This window comes from Erythranthe guttata, chromosome 11 (assembly GCF_056151865.1).
Source record: "Erythranthe guttata isolate IM_541 chromosome 11, IM_541, whole genome shotgun sequence".
NCBI lineage: Eukaryota > Viridiplantae > Streptophyta > Magnoliopsida > Lamiales > Phrymaceae > Erythranthe > Erythranthe guttata.
The window spans coordinates 11,777,773-11,795,031 of record NC_142543.1 but is presented as its reverse complement, the minus strand read 5'-3'; the positions used below and the strand labels follow the sequence as shown (position 1 = coordinate 11,795,031).

The following is a 17,259-nucleotide window of genomic DNA, read 5'->3' as shown; positions in this document are numbered from 1 at the left end:
TCCATGAGGAGAAGAATAATGCTTAGCTCAAAGCTAATGCCAAAAGGAAAGTAATAATGCTTCGCTCGAAGCCAATTCCAAAAGGAATGTAAGAATTGGTTGCAAAAGCTAATTCCAGGAGGAGAGAAATAATACTTAGCTCGAAGATAATGCCAAAAGGTAAGTAAGAATGCTTATAAAAAGATAATTCTGTAAGGAGAGGAAAAATTCTTAGCTCAAAGCTAATCCCAAAAGGAAAGTAATAATGCTTAACTCGAAGCTAATGCCAAAAGGAAAGTAAGAATGCTTAGCTCGAACCTAATGCCAAACGGAAAGTAAGAATGCTTAGCATAAGCTAATTCCATAAGAGGAATAATACTTCTTAGTTCAAAGCTAATGCCAAAACGAAAGCAAGAAGGTTTAGCACAAGCTAATTTCGTAAGGACAGGAATTATTATTTGCTCCAAGCTAATGCCAAAAGGAAAGTAAGAGTGCTTAGCTCGAAGCTAATGCCGAGAAGAAAATTAGAATGCTTAGCACAAGCTAATTTCATAAGAAAATGAATAATGCTTATCTCAAAGCTAATGCTAAAAGGAAAGTAAACATGCTTAGCACGAAGCTAATTCCATAAGGAGGGGAAGAAAGCGTAGCTCGAAGCTAATGCCAAAAGGAAAGATAGAATGCTTAGCACAAGCTAATTCCATAAGGAGAGGAAGAATGCTTAGCTCGAAGCTAATGCCTAAATTAAAGTAAGAATGCTTAGGACAAGATAATTCCATAAGGAGAGGAAAAATGCTTAGCTCAAAACTAATGCCAAAAAGAAAGTAAGAATGCTAAGCACAAGCTAACTCCATAAGGAGAAGAATAATGCTTAGTTCGAAGCTAATGCCGAAAGGAAAGTAAAAATTCTTAGCACAAGTTAATTCCATAAGGAGAGGAACAATTTATAACTCAATGCTAATGCCAAAAGTAAACTAATAATGCTTCTCTCGAAGCGAATGCCAAAGGAAAGTAAGAATGCTTGAAAAAAGCTAATTCCGTAAGAAGAGGAAGAACGCTTAGCTCGAAGCTAATGCCAAAATAAAAGTAAGAATCCTTAGCACATGTTAAGTCCATAAGGAGAGAAATTATGCTTAGCTCAAAACTAATGGCAAAAGAAAAGTAAGAAAGCTTAGCGAAAGCTAATTTCATAAGTAGAGGAACCATCCTTAGCTCTAAGATAATGGTCAAAGGAAAGTAATATTGCTTACCTTGAAGCTAATGCCAAAAGAAAAGTAAGAATGCTTAGCACGAAGCTATAGGCAAACCGAAAGTAAGAATTCTTAGCACAAGCTAATTCAATAAGAAGAGGAATATTGCTTAGCTCCAAGCTAATGCCAAAAGAAATGTAAGAATGTTTAGCACAAGGTAATTCCGTAACGAGCTGAATAATGCTTATCTTAAAGCTAATGCCTAAAGGAAAGTAAGAGAGCTTAGATGGAAACTAATTCCAAAAGGAGAGGAATATTGCTAAGCTTGAAGCTAATGCCCAAAGGAATGTAATAATGCTTAGCGTGAAGCTAATTTCAAAATGAAGCAAAAATGATGAGAAAAAGAAAATTCCATAAGGAGAGGAAGAATTGTAGCTGGAAGCTAATGCCAAAAAAAAGTTAGTTTGATTATCACAAGCTAATTTCATAAGGAGAGAAATAATGCTTAGCTCGAAGCAAATGAAAAAAGGAAAGTTAGAATGGTTAGCAAAAGCTAATGCCATAGAGAGAGAAACCATGCTTAGCACAAAGCTATTGCCAAAAGGAAAGGAAAGTAATAATTCTTAGCTCCAAGCTAATTCCGAAAGGAAAGTAAGAATGCTTAGCTCGAAGCTAATGCCAAACAGAAAGTAAGAATGCTTTGGACAAGCTAATTCCATAAGAACATGAATACTGGTTAGCTCGAATCTAATGCCAAAACAAAAGTAAGAATGCTTAGCACAAGCTAATTCCATAACGCGAGGATAATGCTTCGCTCGAATAATGCTTAGCTCGAAGCTAATACAAAAAAGAAAGTAAGAATGCTTAGCAAAAGCTAATTCCATAAGAAGAGAAACAATGCTTAGCTCAAAGCTCATGACAAAAAGAAATGATTAATGCTTGGCAAAAGATAATTCAATAAGGAGAGGTAGAATGCTTTGCTCGAAGCTAATGCCAAAAGGAAATTAAGAATTCTTAGCTCAAAGCTAATGCCTAAAGGAATGTAAGAATGCTTAGCACGAAGCTAATTACATAAGGAGAGGAAGAATGCTTAGCTCAAAAATGCCTAAAGGAATGTAAGAATGCAAAGCACAAGATAATTCAATATGGAGAGGAAGAATTCTTAGCTCGAAGCTAATGCCAAAACGAAAAGTAAGAATGCTTAACCCGAAGCTAATGCCTAAAGGAATTTTAAAATTGCGTAGCTAAAACCTAATGCCAAAAGGAAGTAAGAATTGTTAGCACTAGCTAATTCCAAAAGGAGAGGAACAATGCTTAGCTCAAAGCTAATGCCTAAAGGAATGTAAAAATGCTTAGCACGAAGCTAATTGCATAAGGAGAGGAAGAATGCTTAACTCGAAGCTAATGCCTAAAGGAAAGTAAGAATGCTAAGTACAAACTCATTCCATAAGGAGAGGAATCATGCTTAGCTCGAAACAAATGCCAAAAGGAAAGTAATAATACTTAGCACAAGCTAACTCCATAAGGTGGAGAATAATGCTTAACTCAAAGCTAATGGAAAAAGGAAACTAATAATTCTTAGCTCGAAGTTAAGGCCAAAAGGAAAAAGTAAGAATGGTTGGCAAAAGAAGAGGATGAATGTTTAGCTCAAAGCTAATGCCAAAAGGAAAGTAAGAATGCTAAACTTGAAGCTAATGGCAAAAGGAAAGTAAGAATTCTTAACACGAAGCTAATGCAAAAAGGAGAGGAAAAATGCTTAGCTCGATGCTAATGCCAAAAGGAAACTAATTAAGATTGCTTATAACAAGCTAATTCCATGAGGAGATGAATAATGATTAGCTCAAAGCTTATGCCAAAAGGAAAGTAATAATGCTTCGCTCGAAGCTAATGCCAAAAGGAATGTAAGAATTGTTAGCAAAAGCTAATTCCATCAGGAGAGAAATAATACTTAGCTCGAAGATAATGCCAAAAGTGTTGGGAATCGGACACGTGTACGCAGCGGAAAACAAAAATTTTATGCGAATTAAACGAATTTAAACCATATAAACACATGCCCGCAAATATTAAATAGTTGATTGCGTACCTTTGCGCTCCAGCGAAATTAAAAACAGCAATCATGCGAATTAATTTAATCAACAGTAAATCAATTAGCATGCTCGCATTAAATCATTTAACGTGCTCGCAGTAAATCATGAATTTCATGCAAACATATAAAACATACAAATTCATAAAACATACTACGAAAACGAACATACATGATTTAATCAAATTTAATCAATATCGAACGAATACCGGATTCGAGAATTACCTCTTAAAGCATGAGGTTGGCGCACGAAACGAACCAAGATTGCCACTGAAACCAATCCGTGCAATCTGGTAGCGGCGACGGCGAAGCAACGGCGGCGACGGTGCGAGCTACGGCGGTGCGTGAGGACCACGCGCTGGCTTCGGGCTGCTCCTTAGTTCTTCGATTCTTCGATCTTCCTCCTCTCGGATTTCACCTCGTACACTTCGATCTACTAAAACGTGGCACTAGACACGCAATAGTCAGAATAAACAGAAGAAAAGAGAAGATGAAAAGAGCTACCATAGTAATCGGCCAAGGGAGGCCGATTTCCGGCGTTGGAACGGCGGCAACGGCGGCGGCCGAGAGTGAGGTTGGTCGAGAGAGAGAGGGGTGAGCGGCTAGGGTTTTGTGAGATGTGTTGTGTATGTGCAAGACCTATAAATCATGTATTTATAGGGTCTTGTATAAATGCCCTAACGGGCTTAAGTTGGACCGGGTCCAACAACTTAAGTTCGTTAGTTCTTTACTCACTCGTTTCTCTCAATTCAATGATCGGAAAATTGTAACGATTACATTTTCGGAATCATTATAATTTCCTCGTCATTACGAGTGCTAACTCTTGATTTCCAACTTTCTACAAGTGGAATCTCTAATTCAGTGCACTTTCTAAATTTGGAAACTTCCCGATTTAGAAAGTCCACTAAGATGTTCGCCTATTTTTTTCATTTTCTTATTCTCATTCATAATTTCATATTACGAATGTTGGACCCAATCATATTGACTTCAAATCATGCAAAGATAATTTTTTTTTTTATCTCTAACTGTTCGTTAAAAGATCTCATTTTCACAAGTAGTGTGACCCTCGATGGTTCATGTGTAAGCTAGTCCTGGGCCCACAACCCTTTGTGGTCAAAACTCGTCCCATAGAGTTACGATTAAGATGAAGCTCATTTCACCTTAATCACCCAACGAATAGAGAATGACGTCTCGTATTCGTAATTTGGAATTATGAATGAGAATAACATATAGTTAACATACTGTAAGAACCTTTTGAAATAGTTAACATACAGTACGATACCTTCGATTCATATGTCCCGATTTAACTAGAGGCATTGGTTCATCGAGACCTCCTTAGTAGTTCAATGACTGTGCAATCGTTCTAAGTGTTCTAATCGGCCATGGCCAAAGACTTAGAGATTACAAACTATGAGAACACACAGGACATCGAAGACTATTATAGCGATCGAATCCCCGACTACGATACACAAACCGCCCACTAGATTTCGGACTGCACGAAGACTGGCCCTTGGGGCGGTCCTCGGTGAAACTCTGGGACAGGTCATGATACAGCTGGTCCTCTAGTGAAGTCACGGTGATTTCTAGGTGATAAGGACTAATGGTGTACAACTATACCATAGATATCTCTACTCGATTATTGAGAACCACTTAGAGATTTCTAGGGTGAGGGAGTTCAATGAACTCGTCAACTTACGAGCACCCACTTATGCATCCTGATATCACAATACCGTTTACTGATGCGATGCAGTACACATACACTAAGTTCTATTTTCTTAATGGGGAAGGACAATATCCTCACTGGTGGCGTAACCCTTCGACTAGAAACACGTTTAGAAATTATAATACTAAAGTAAATATCTCATGATCCTAAAGATCAATTTCTAGCACTTGTAATAACTGTAAGGACTATATCTATGTTTGTGACATAGGGACAAAGATATAGAATGCCAAGGGGCTTTATCATAAATACGAAAAAGGTTTATTTATTACAAGAATAAATGGAAAGACCACAACCACAAGTTGGCTTGTTGGTCACCTAGTCTAACAATATCCCACGTGACCTAAAGCCAACTACCCATGAATTGCAATCCCATCGACTCTCGATGTTTCTCGTGGACCGATCATGGTAAAGGCTTCGTGAAGGGGTCTGCAACGTTCTCTTCTGAGGTGACTCGTTCTACTTTAACTTCACCTCTATCAATGATCTCTCGGATCACATGATACTTCCTCAGAATATGCTTGGAATCCTGATGAGATCTTGGCTCTTTAGCTTGTGCTACGGCTTCGGTGTTATCACAGTACAACGGTACTGGAATGTATTCATCTTGGATGAATTTCCTTATCCAAGTCCCTTCTTTTGCAGCTTCGGAGGCTGCAATGTATTCAACTTTGGTAGTGGAATCGGCCGTCGTGCTTTGCTTGGAACTCTTCCAACACACGGCACCACCATTAAGCGTGAATATAAATCCCGAGTTCGACTTTGACTCATCCACATCCGATTGAAACTAGAGTCCGTAAAGCCCTCTAATTTCAACTCGGCACCGCCATAGACCAAAAATATATCCTTAGACGTTCGTAAGTACTTGAGGATATCCTTTACGGCCTTCCAGTGAGCTGGACCGGGGTTAGACTGATATCGGCTTGTGACACTCACAACATACGCGATATCGGGTCTAGTACACAGCATGCCATACCTTATGCTTCCTATGGCAGAAGCATAAGGCATCCTTTTCATCTCCTCGTTTCCACTATGTGTATGAGGACACATGGATTTTGAGAGACGAACCCAATGGGACATTAGCAAGAATCCCTTCTTGGATTCTTCCATGCTAAACCGTTTCATAACGGTGTCTATGAACAGGCTTTGGGATACACCAAGTATCTTTCTTTCTCTATCTTTATAGATGCGTATTCCTAATACGTAAGATGCTTCTCCCAAATCCTTCATTGAGAAACGTGTGGACAACTATGCTTTTGTTTGTTTCAACATTCCTACATCATTACCAATGAGTTGAATGTTATCAACATAAAGCACCAAAAATATCACTGCCCTCCTACTAACCTTCTTGTATACACAAGGTTCCTCCGAGTTTTTCTCAAAATCAAACTCTTTGATCGTTTAGTCGAACCTAATGTTCCAACTACGGGATGGTTGTTTAAATCCATAAATGGATCGCTGGAGTTTGCAAACCTTTTGCTCACTTCTAGAAGATATGAAGCCTTCATGCTGCGCCATGTAAATTTTTTCCTCAATGTCTCCATTAACGAAAGCGTTCTTCACATCCATTTGCCATATCTCGTAGTCATACCACGCAGCTATGAGCAGCAAATCCCTTATGGACTTCAACATCGCGACTGACGAAAAGATTTTCTCATAGTCAACACCTTGCCTTTGAGTATATCCTTTCACTACCAATCTAGCTTTATAGGTCGATACCTTTCCATCCACTCCAATTTTCTTCTTATGGATCCACTTGCAGCCTATGCGAACTATTGGCTTAGGTGGATCTACCAAGGTCCACGCCTTGTTGGAATACATGGAGTCCATGTTGGATTTCATGGCAGTTAGCCAATGTCCCACGTCCGCATCCGATACGGCCTCATTGTATGTTTTTGGATCTCATCCACGATCAACATGATCTTGATCATTTTCGAGGAGGAATAACCTATCCGGCATTTTCCAAACTCTTTCGGATCTACGCACTGTAAGTTCAGGAGGTATATTAGTGGATTGTTGTATAGGTTCGATTACGTTTTCTTGCGCTTGAACTTCACTTTACGGTTCTTGAACTACAAGTTCTATCATGCTGCCTTTTCTATTGGATATAAATTGCATTTGTAAAAAGGTGGCATTTCTTGAAACAAACATCTTTGCTTCCTTGACATAATAGAATTCGTATCCCATTGAGTCTTCTGGATACCCCACAAAGTAGCATAAGTCGGATTTACTATCCAACTTATCTCCCACTAATCACTTCACATAAGCGGGACAACCCCATATCTTAATATGTTTGAAGTTGGGTTTCCGGGAATGCCAAAGTTCGTATGGTATGGATTTAACTGCTTTGGTGTTAACTCTTTTCAGCAAATAAGCGGCAGTGCGAAGTGCATGACCCCACAAGTATGCCGGTAAGTTGGTGAACCCCATCATAGATCGAACCATGTCTAACAAGGTTCTATTCGGACGTTCGGAAACTCCATTAAGTTGAGGCGTTCCAGGTGGAGTCCATTGAGCTTATATTCCATTCTCTTTTAGATAGTCACTAAACTCGATGCTTAAGTCTTCTCCACCACGACTGGATTGTGGTTTCTTCATACTTCGTCCGAGTTGCTTTTCAAATGTTTCGGACTTATACTTCATCAAGTAGACGTACCCATACCTAGTGTAAGCGTCGGTAAAGGTAGCGAAGTAGTTGTATCCACCCTTCGCACTAGTGGACCACATATGTCTGTATGGATCAAATCCGAAAGACCTTCGGCCCGCTCCATTTTCCCTTTGTAGGGTGACTTGGTCATTTTCCCTTTAAGGCAAGATTCACAAGTTTGTAGTGATTTCACGTCGTCCAAAGTGAACAATCCTTCACTAACAAAATCGTTCATCCTTCTTAAAGAGACATGACCTAATCTAGCATGCCAAAGTTGTGCGGGGTTTTGATTTATGTCCTTACATTTTGCTCATATAACGTTAATTGGTATTTCAGTTGGATTTAGTTCATATAAGTTGTTTAGTAGTGTTAGAGTAGGTGACCAACAAGCCAACATGTGGCTGTGGTCTTTCGTATTTATTATTGTAATAAACGAACCTTTATTCGTATCAATGATAAAACACCTTGACATTCTATATCTTTGTCCCTTTGTCACAAGCATAGATATAGTCCTTACAGTTATTACAAGTACTAGTAATAGATCGTTAGGATCGTGAGATATTTACTTAAGTATTATAACTGTTAAATGTGTTCCTAGTCGAAGGGTTATGCCACCAATGAGGATATCGGCCTTTCCCATTAAGACTAGCACTTAGTGTATGTGTACTGCATCTCATCAGTAAACGGTATTGTGATATCGGCATACATAAGTGGGTGCTCGTAAGATGACGAGTTCACTGAACTCCCTCACCCTAGAAATCTCTAAGTGGTTCCCAATAATCGAGTAGAGATATCTATGGTATAGTTGTACACCATTAGTTCTTATGACCTAGACATCACCGTGACTTCACTAGAGGACCAGCTGTATCGTGACCTGTCCCTGAGTTCCACCGAGGACCATCCCAAGGGCCAGTGTTCGTGCAGTCCGAAATCTAGTGGGAGGTCTGTGCATTGTAGTCGGGGCTTCGATCGCTAGAAAAGTCTTGGATGTCCTGTGTGTTCTGAAAGTTTGTAATCATTTTAAGTCTCTGGCCAGAGCTGACTAAGTGATGATTAGAGAATTCGATTCTCTAAGTCATGCACGTAAGGATTACAACACTTAGAACGACTGCACCGTCATTGATCAAATAAAGAGGTCTCGATGAACCAATGCCTCTAGTTCAATCGGGACATATGAATCGAAGGGACCGTACTGTACGTTAACTATATCTGAAGGTTCTTGCAGGCACTTCATTTGTATCTAGGGAATCATGACGCGTAGTTGCTAGACGCCAATCTTGATTCGTTGGGTGATTAAGGTGAAACGAGTTTCATCTTAATCGTAACTCTAAGGGGACAAGTTTTGACCACAAAGGGTTGTGGGCCCACGGCTAGCTTACACCTGAACCATCGAGGGTCACACTGCTCGTGCACATGAGATCTTTGAATAAAAGGTCAAAGGTAAAATATGTTTATCTTTGCATGATTGGAAGTCAATATGATTGGGTCCAACATTCGTAATTTGGAATTATGAATGAGAATAAGAAAAGGAAAAGAATAGGCGAACGTATTAGTGAACCTTCTAAATCGGGAAGTTTCCAAATTTAGAAAGTGCACTGAATTAGGGTTTCCACTTTTGGAAAGTTGGAAATCGAGTTGGCACTCGTAATGACGAGGACATTATAATGATTCCGAAAACGTAATCGTTACAGTTTTCCGATCATCGCATTGAGAGAGATGAGCAAGTAAAAGAACTAACGAACTTAAGCTGTTGGGCCCGGTCCAACTTAAGCCCGTTAGGGTTTTATGCAAGACATATAAATACTTGATTTATAGGTCTTGCACACACACAACTAAGAGAACACACGTTCATAACCCTAGCCGCTGCCTCTCTCGATCAGCCACCCTCTCCCACGGCTACCACCACCGCGCCGTCGCCGGAAATTCGCCGGAATCGGCCACCCGTTGGCCGATCTCTTTCGGTATTCCTTTCCTTCTTTCTTTTCTTCCGTTATTCTGACTATCACGTGTCTAGTGCCACGTGTTTAGTAGATCGAAGTATACGAGGTGAAATCCAAGAGGAGGAAGATTGAAGAATCGAAGATGCGAGAAGGCAATTCTGAAAAACTGCTCTCGGATTTTCTGCGCTGTCCAGCGAGAAAATTCGCCATAAATCAACCGGTGATCGGATGGACGTGAAAGTTTGACAGAAGCTTCACGACTCATAAATCTACATTCTTCCAGAAGGAATTATCCATCCAGTAAATAAGCATGGAGATATTGAAGTCGGAGCAAGGGTGTAATTTCAGATCAGCAAACAGGTTGGATCAATAGGAGTGGGAAGAGCAGCTGGCCATCTTCTCGAGTCTTCATTCGATTGATGCTTCAAGGACAGCACGTGAATCACACGCGCCACCGTAGCTCGGATCATCGCCGTTGCTGCCCCGGATTGCACGGATTGGTTTCTGTGGCAATCTAGCTTTGCTTAGTGCGCCTACCTCACGCTTCAAGAGGTAATGTTTCGAATCTATTGTCATTCGGTTCGGTTACGTTTAAATTAATATATGCATGTTCGTTTTAATAAGAAACTTGTATGACTTTATGTGTCTACATGAAATTGGTTTTATTATTGCGAGCATGATTATTTGATTTAAACGCGAGCATGCTAATTGATTTAATTTCGATTATGTAATCAAGCATGTTGTTGTTTTTAATTTCGCTGGAAGCGCAAAGGTACGCAATTAATTGATTTAATTTTGTCGGGCATGTGCTTGTGTTCTTTAAAGTCGTTTAAATCACATAAAATTTTTGTTTTCCGCTGCGTACGCGTGCCCGAAACCCAACAAGTAGTCGTCCCTTGCAAATCACATTTTCATTCTTTTGTATATTGCAAATCAAATTTCCAAAAACAAAACTGAAACCTTCAATATCCAAAACACGAAAAAAAATAAGGTTTCTAATGAGAGACGGAACAAATAAACAATCGTCCAAAACAATAGGAAAACTAGAATCCAAAACATTTAAGTGTGCCAATGGCTTCTGCATCAACTCTTGCTCCATTCCTGATATGATCCTAACTACATCCAACACGAAGAATTGGAACACAAGGAAGACGGAAATTTGTTGGACAAGTCGAATTTCATGCATCCCGAAAGTCCCGTATAATTCTGACAGAGTACACTACTTGGCTTATTACTTTCTCATCTGAAGTTCAATTAAGGTGATTCGAATGGCTACGGAAAGCCAACTTAAAAATCTAAAACTTTGTTGTTTTGATCCGAGAGAGATTCGGAGTGGAAGATGTCAGAAATCGAGCTTGAAGTGAAGACACGTGCACAACCAAATGTCTACTCGAGTTATGAAGAATGTTCGTGTCGTCGACTTGATATTTGGAATTTAGATTTTATTAAATTACGTTTTTATATTAGGTTTAATATATTTATGTTATTTTAGAGTTAGTTATGGCTAGGATTTTCTTATTTATTAGTTTCCTTATTATAAATTAGGTAAGAGTCATTTTCCTTGTGAAAAAGGAGTCTTTTTTAGATCTTATAAATATGTAGCCAATTTGGCTGATTTTAATGGACGAATTTTGATGATTAAATGGAGTTTATTTTCTTTGGTTCTTTAAGAACTGTTCGAACATTTCGGTGGATTCCGTTTGTTCACCCCGACTTATCAACCGATATTCCGCAATCGATTGTGGCGTCTTCACATACCAAGGTTCTTGCCTCTTTATAGGCAATGGGTCGCGGTTCCACCTTTGATTCCTTCTTTGGACGGTCCTGGATTTGATATCCGAAGTATTGATATCGGGTCTCGTCACGATCTTGGTGTGGTTCGTATTTTAGAATAACAGTACTCAAACTTCCATCTAAAATATAAAATCTAACATAAAAACCAATGAGTTACATTAATAAAAAAACGACCATATGTAAAATTTAAAAAACATTGCAACATTAGGTTTAATAATAAACTAATAGGGGTAAACTCAACGATCCTGCTAATTTCCATCAATAAGCTCCACTGTTAAGACATTTTTATTAACGTTGTACTGAAAAGAGTACGTTTTCCCAACTTTCATGTTATATTTGACGAACAATGCAGGCCTGTTGACAATTCAAATCTTCTGTTGCCATAATTACCCCTGACATGCATAGTTATGCCATCTGGTGTCTGTCCTTCATACAACACGTTTATTTCCATTGTCTTCGTCAAACCAAACTCTTTAGCAAAAACTACAGGAATATTTTGCATCTGTAATAAATAAACTATATTATATCTGAAAATATGCTTATATTTCATCGTTAATGAAGTAAATATATTTATTAATTTACCAATCTCGACTTATTGAAACGTGTCATCGTTTTTTCAAACTTAATTGGTTTGATGCTGTTATCTTCATAAATGTGGTTGTCGAGAATTTCATCAGCGATTCCACACTCTTCTTCGTTATTTATTATTTTCTGGTGGGCCTCAATCATTTGTTGCGATGCGTCATGGTCTATAAATACCAAACACAACAGACAACGAAGTACATCGAAGTAAGGAACAATATTGAATTATTGCATAAATGATTGGAAATTATTGAAGTAGTATGTACAAATAAGATCGGTCTACCTTTTTTAACTTCAACACTTTCTCCATTATGGATATAAATATCTCTATCCTTGTCAACGCATAGATTTTTTGTTGGTTGTTCCGCATGATACTTGAAGTTGTACCCAAATCCCGGCTTTTCGCAACCATCAACACCATAGGCAATCACATACATCGTTGATCCGTTAATAAGTGTAAAATGCAACATATGGTGTTTACAAAATGTTGTTTTCCATCACAAATTGTTTCCAACCAAGTGTAATGCATACTTCTCTACTATCCGCCATCTTCTCCATGTGAACGTACCATGATTTACCGTTGCTCACTATTAGTGTCATTGAACTTGCACCTAATGGTAATGATGAACCGTACATCTTCGTAAAATTTTCCGGTACGATCTGGAACGACATATATGTAAATATAACAACATTATTATATCTATTGTTTTTACTATTAACACATTGACGATTCTAGAACGTATAGTATGCAATGTCAATGTACGGAAAAACATAACTCGTGATCAAATTATTCATTAGTTTCAATTAATACTACTTACGATTCTTGAGCTGAATTACATAACATGTGGTCAAATTAATCAATATTTTCAATTAATACTACTTACGATTCTTTCGCGGTAATCTCGCATAATGATGAAAATAAAACACGACGGTACACAGAACATGTTCTCCATTCTTCGAAGCTCTTAATTTTTTGTTTATGTTATATCGGAAACAACAATATTTATATACTTGCACATAGAAATATTAGTTATTTATTTAATAATACACGTGTGTATATTTATAGTTATATAACAAATATGTAAAGATCACACAATATTTTATTTCCAATATTCCCAATATTCTCACATATTTACATAAAATTATGAACACATTTAATGACATGGCTATACTGCATATATACATAAATACGTATATATATATATATATATATATATATATATATATATATATATATATATATATATACATATATATATATATATATATATATATATATATATATATATATATTTAACCAAGAGTATATTTTTTTTCCTTAATATAATATCAACATGTACTATAATTTAGGGATTAGTTGGAAAAAAAATGGAATATTTAAAAAGCATATTATTCACATTTACTCTAACTTAGGCATTAATATAGGATTGTGATTGTTTTTTTTATATTATTTACATTTACTATAATTCAGGGATTATTACTATAATTTAGTAACCATTAAGTATTATGATCAACATATAGAGACTTTTAAAACGGATAATAAATCTATTTTATTATAAAATTACTATTAATTAATGAAAGTTAGGTAATTATGTTTCATTAACTAGAATCTGACTATTTATTGCAAGAAAAATTTTGTACATTAAATAGTTTTGTAACATGCTTACAAAATATCCAAATCAACCATTAAATTAGGAACTAATTACTATAATTTTTGAATAATTACTTCTTACCATCTTATATATATACACCGTTTATTTCATTTCATTGGTTGTATAAAGTGCAGAAAAATTATATTATTCAATCATCATTTAGATATCGTTCTCTTTTTATAAATATTGAGTATAATAGTATTCTTACAATCCGATCCACGCAATACGGTACGTGGCATACATGATCGATATTTTGTAGTTAACTTTTTTTTTTCATTTATTTTATAGTGTTCGAGTATAGTTTTACCGAACGAGTACATGTAGTTATTAGTTATTTACTATGTATTGCTATTAAATCACATATAGTTCACGTTGTGTAATCATCTCTTCATCTTTCCTTAGGCTCTCGAAATCATATATCTACTTTTTATTTTCTGCATATAGTCATGACTTTACACTTTAGTCCAATTTATGTATATTGTGGAACATTTATACAATTTTTATTCGCATTTGTTTCAAAGTATGTTTTATGTTACGTATACAATTTTATTTTATTTATTTACATATAAACATTTTCGAGTTGAGTAGATCTTATTCATATATGATCTATGTATTTATATACATATCTCTTATAAATGATTTAACAATTTATATGAAACATTTTTTTCATATGAAAGTCATTCAATTTTCTATGTATATAATTACAATATATTCTTCTTTTTTCCCATTCTAAGACACAGCGATGAAGAGATATTTTTGAATGCTACAAATATTGATTACATTTAATTATATTTAATAGAAACATGCATACACACATCTAATTGTGCAGCTTAAGTTTTGCAGGTTTATGTGCATAGTATTTACATATGCATAATAAACAAAAGAAGCCTTCTTCACCTGAAAAATCTATATTATACGATGTACCTATTGGTAAGCTACATATTCGTGTTGTAAATGTAAATATTTTTCAGGTGTATTTTCGATTAATTTTTTTATCTATGGTTTCAGATCTATCAATAGAAACAATTATTAAAAGGGATGCAAGCCCATGGCCACAGGATTACCTTCATAACACTAGGTCTCCTGCAAATACTTACCAACGTAAGTTATCAATAATCGTTATTTACTTCATAATTCTATAGATGAAATATTTTTTTAAAATTATGGATATATAGATCATAACAAACTCTATTTGTTTTTATTACATGGTCATATATTTTCTTTAAATTAACTGTTATTTGTTCAAATTCATTGGACTGAGATAAACAAACTCCAATTCAGTCAGTATTTTCAACTCGAGAAGTCATCATGGACAATAATGTTTTGTCTCCAAAATTTTTTGGAAGTAAGTATTATCATTTTGTCATATATATATATATATATATATATATATATATATATATATATATATATATATATATATATATATATATATATATATATATATATATATATATATATATATATTAAAGTACAACAAATTAATATGAAAACATTGCAACAATAAAAAAATCGCAGGTTTTCCAAAGTCCTGTCAATTGACTGTCGACAGATCTCAGATGAAAGAGAACCAATTCGCTAGAAACATGTCTGACAATAGTACGTCATATATACATACCTATTTTTGTAGTTATTGATTGGGTATGGTTAATATTTATTATTAAATACGTTATCCTTTACTATTCATCAATATAAACGTGTAGGTTATATTGATAAAGGAAAATGCAAAGAAATAATGATTGAACAAGTTGGAAGCAAACGAGATAAAGGAAGCATTACTAGACAAAATAAATTGCATGGTGACGCCTTCAAGGGAATTAATCTTGATCGAATGCGTGATAACGACGTTCTAACCGACATATCCAATGGTTAGCTATTCAACTATATAAGGTTTAATTGCGTCTTTATTAATATATATTATATGCTACGCATGTATGAAATTTTATTGAATGGTCTTAATGAATATTTACATCTTCTTCATATTATAAGAAGTCAAATATTTTTGAAATACAAGTTTAAATATCTAATTATATTTAAGTTTATATAATGCATTTAACACATATATTCATATATCTATATATATATATATATATATATATATATATATATATATATATATATATATATATATATATATTTCCACATATAATTAATATCTAGGGTTTTAATGTGTATACTACAGTATATGGAAGTCCGCACTCATCTTTGGAGCATGTTACAAAAGAAAAGGCTAAAGGTATTATTCCTAAACAAACAAAATTGCTAGGTGATCCTTCAAATCGAGTGAACATGGATCAAACCCAATCGAGTTATACTACAACTAATCGTTCAATTGGTTAGTATAGATCTTCTGAATCACCAATCAGCATGTCCTCGGGAATCTCTAGCGAAGCTTTTCCATTATTTTGTTCCCTAACTTCCCCATTACCAACCTTCAATATCCAGTCTGTTGGAGAAGAACATGACTACAATCTCATGTTCTTACTCTACATCATGACACGACAGAAATTCCACAACGAAGAGGAGCTTACCGTAGCATGTACTATGTCCTACCTTGATGCTTTGAGTACAACTCGTAAAATCTGCCTAAAATCTACTCCAAGAACAACCACCTTACCTCCAAACTGTTTGTCTACGTGTAATATTGACTTAATTGTCTTGTCAAGCACTTCAAAACAATACATATGCATCATAGGTGCCTCGTCCTATATAATAAGCTTAGCCCTAATTAGCAACTCCACTTGTGGACTTTGTTGCGTTATGCTGTAGGTAGAAGTCTGGTGTACATTTATGGGTAGTCCGAGAATGAGCTGTTCTTCCACCGGGAAGCAATAACGATGATATACCACTGAATGCAACATTAATGACAATCTCTCCCTTGAAACGGATTGCAGCCGAAAGAATTTTCCAGAGAAACGTCTTTCCCGTCCCACCATGACCATATAGAAAGAACATTCCACCATGGTCATTAGATATAGCATCCATGAATACATTATAAACCTTTCTTTGCTCGTCTGTAATTGAGTCAAGACACCGTTGAAGTTCTTTGCCCATTTCAAACCGGTCTTAATCCAGTTTATCTAAGACCAATATGTTTACTGTGTCCTCCACCACAAATTCGATTGGAAATTGCATGGTCGCGTAATTACGTAGACTTTTACCATTACTTTGCAATATTTTCTCTATTTTAGTGATATAGTTCATCAAGCTTTCATCCGATATAGATAAATCAGCACAAAAATTTGATACATTATGTGCATTTAGTTCAAAACTCAAAGAGACAATATTAAAAAAATGAGTAATATTTAAAATCTAATTGAATAATGTGCCATACCTGGATTATTATGAAACCGTTGTTGTTTGTAAATAATACCCTCAAACTTTGCCTAACATGTTCGGGCCGGCTTAAGCTATTCGAAAGTAGCATAACCGCAAATAACCTCCTTACATAATCCCCAGCTGCACAAGAATTCACTTCTCTTATTGCATCTATCTATTCTTTGTCGTTGTCTAACAAAACCAACACATAACACGCATCCCTGAACGTAGGGTAGACGTAGCCAGCAACTTTTCTGGTGTCCTCGTAACACGTGCAGCCCCTCTGAATGTTAAGTAGGAAACTAAGGTAATAGTCTTCCCCCTTTCCAGGGGGAACATTCGCAATCCTACCAA

The 17,259-nt window shown here is 36.0% G+C and overlaps 1 pseudogene; it reads right to left on the bottom strand.

Annotated features, from left to right (window-relative positions):
• Positions 1-5,375: 5,375 nt before the first annotated feature.
• On the bottom strand, positions 5,376-5,989 carry LOC148767005 (secreted RxLR effector protein 161 pseudogene; annotated as a pseudogene).
• Positions 5,990-17,259: the final 11,270 nt, after the last annotated feature.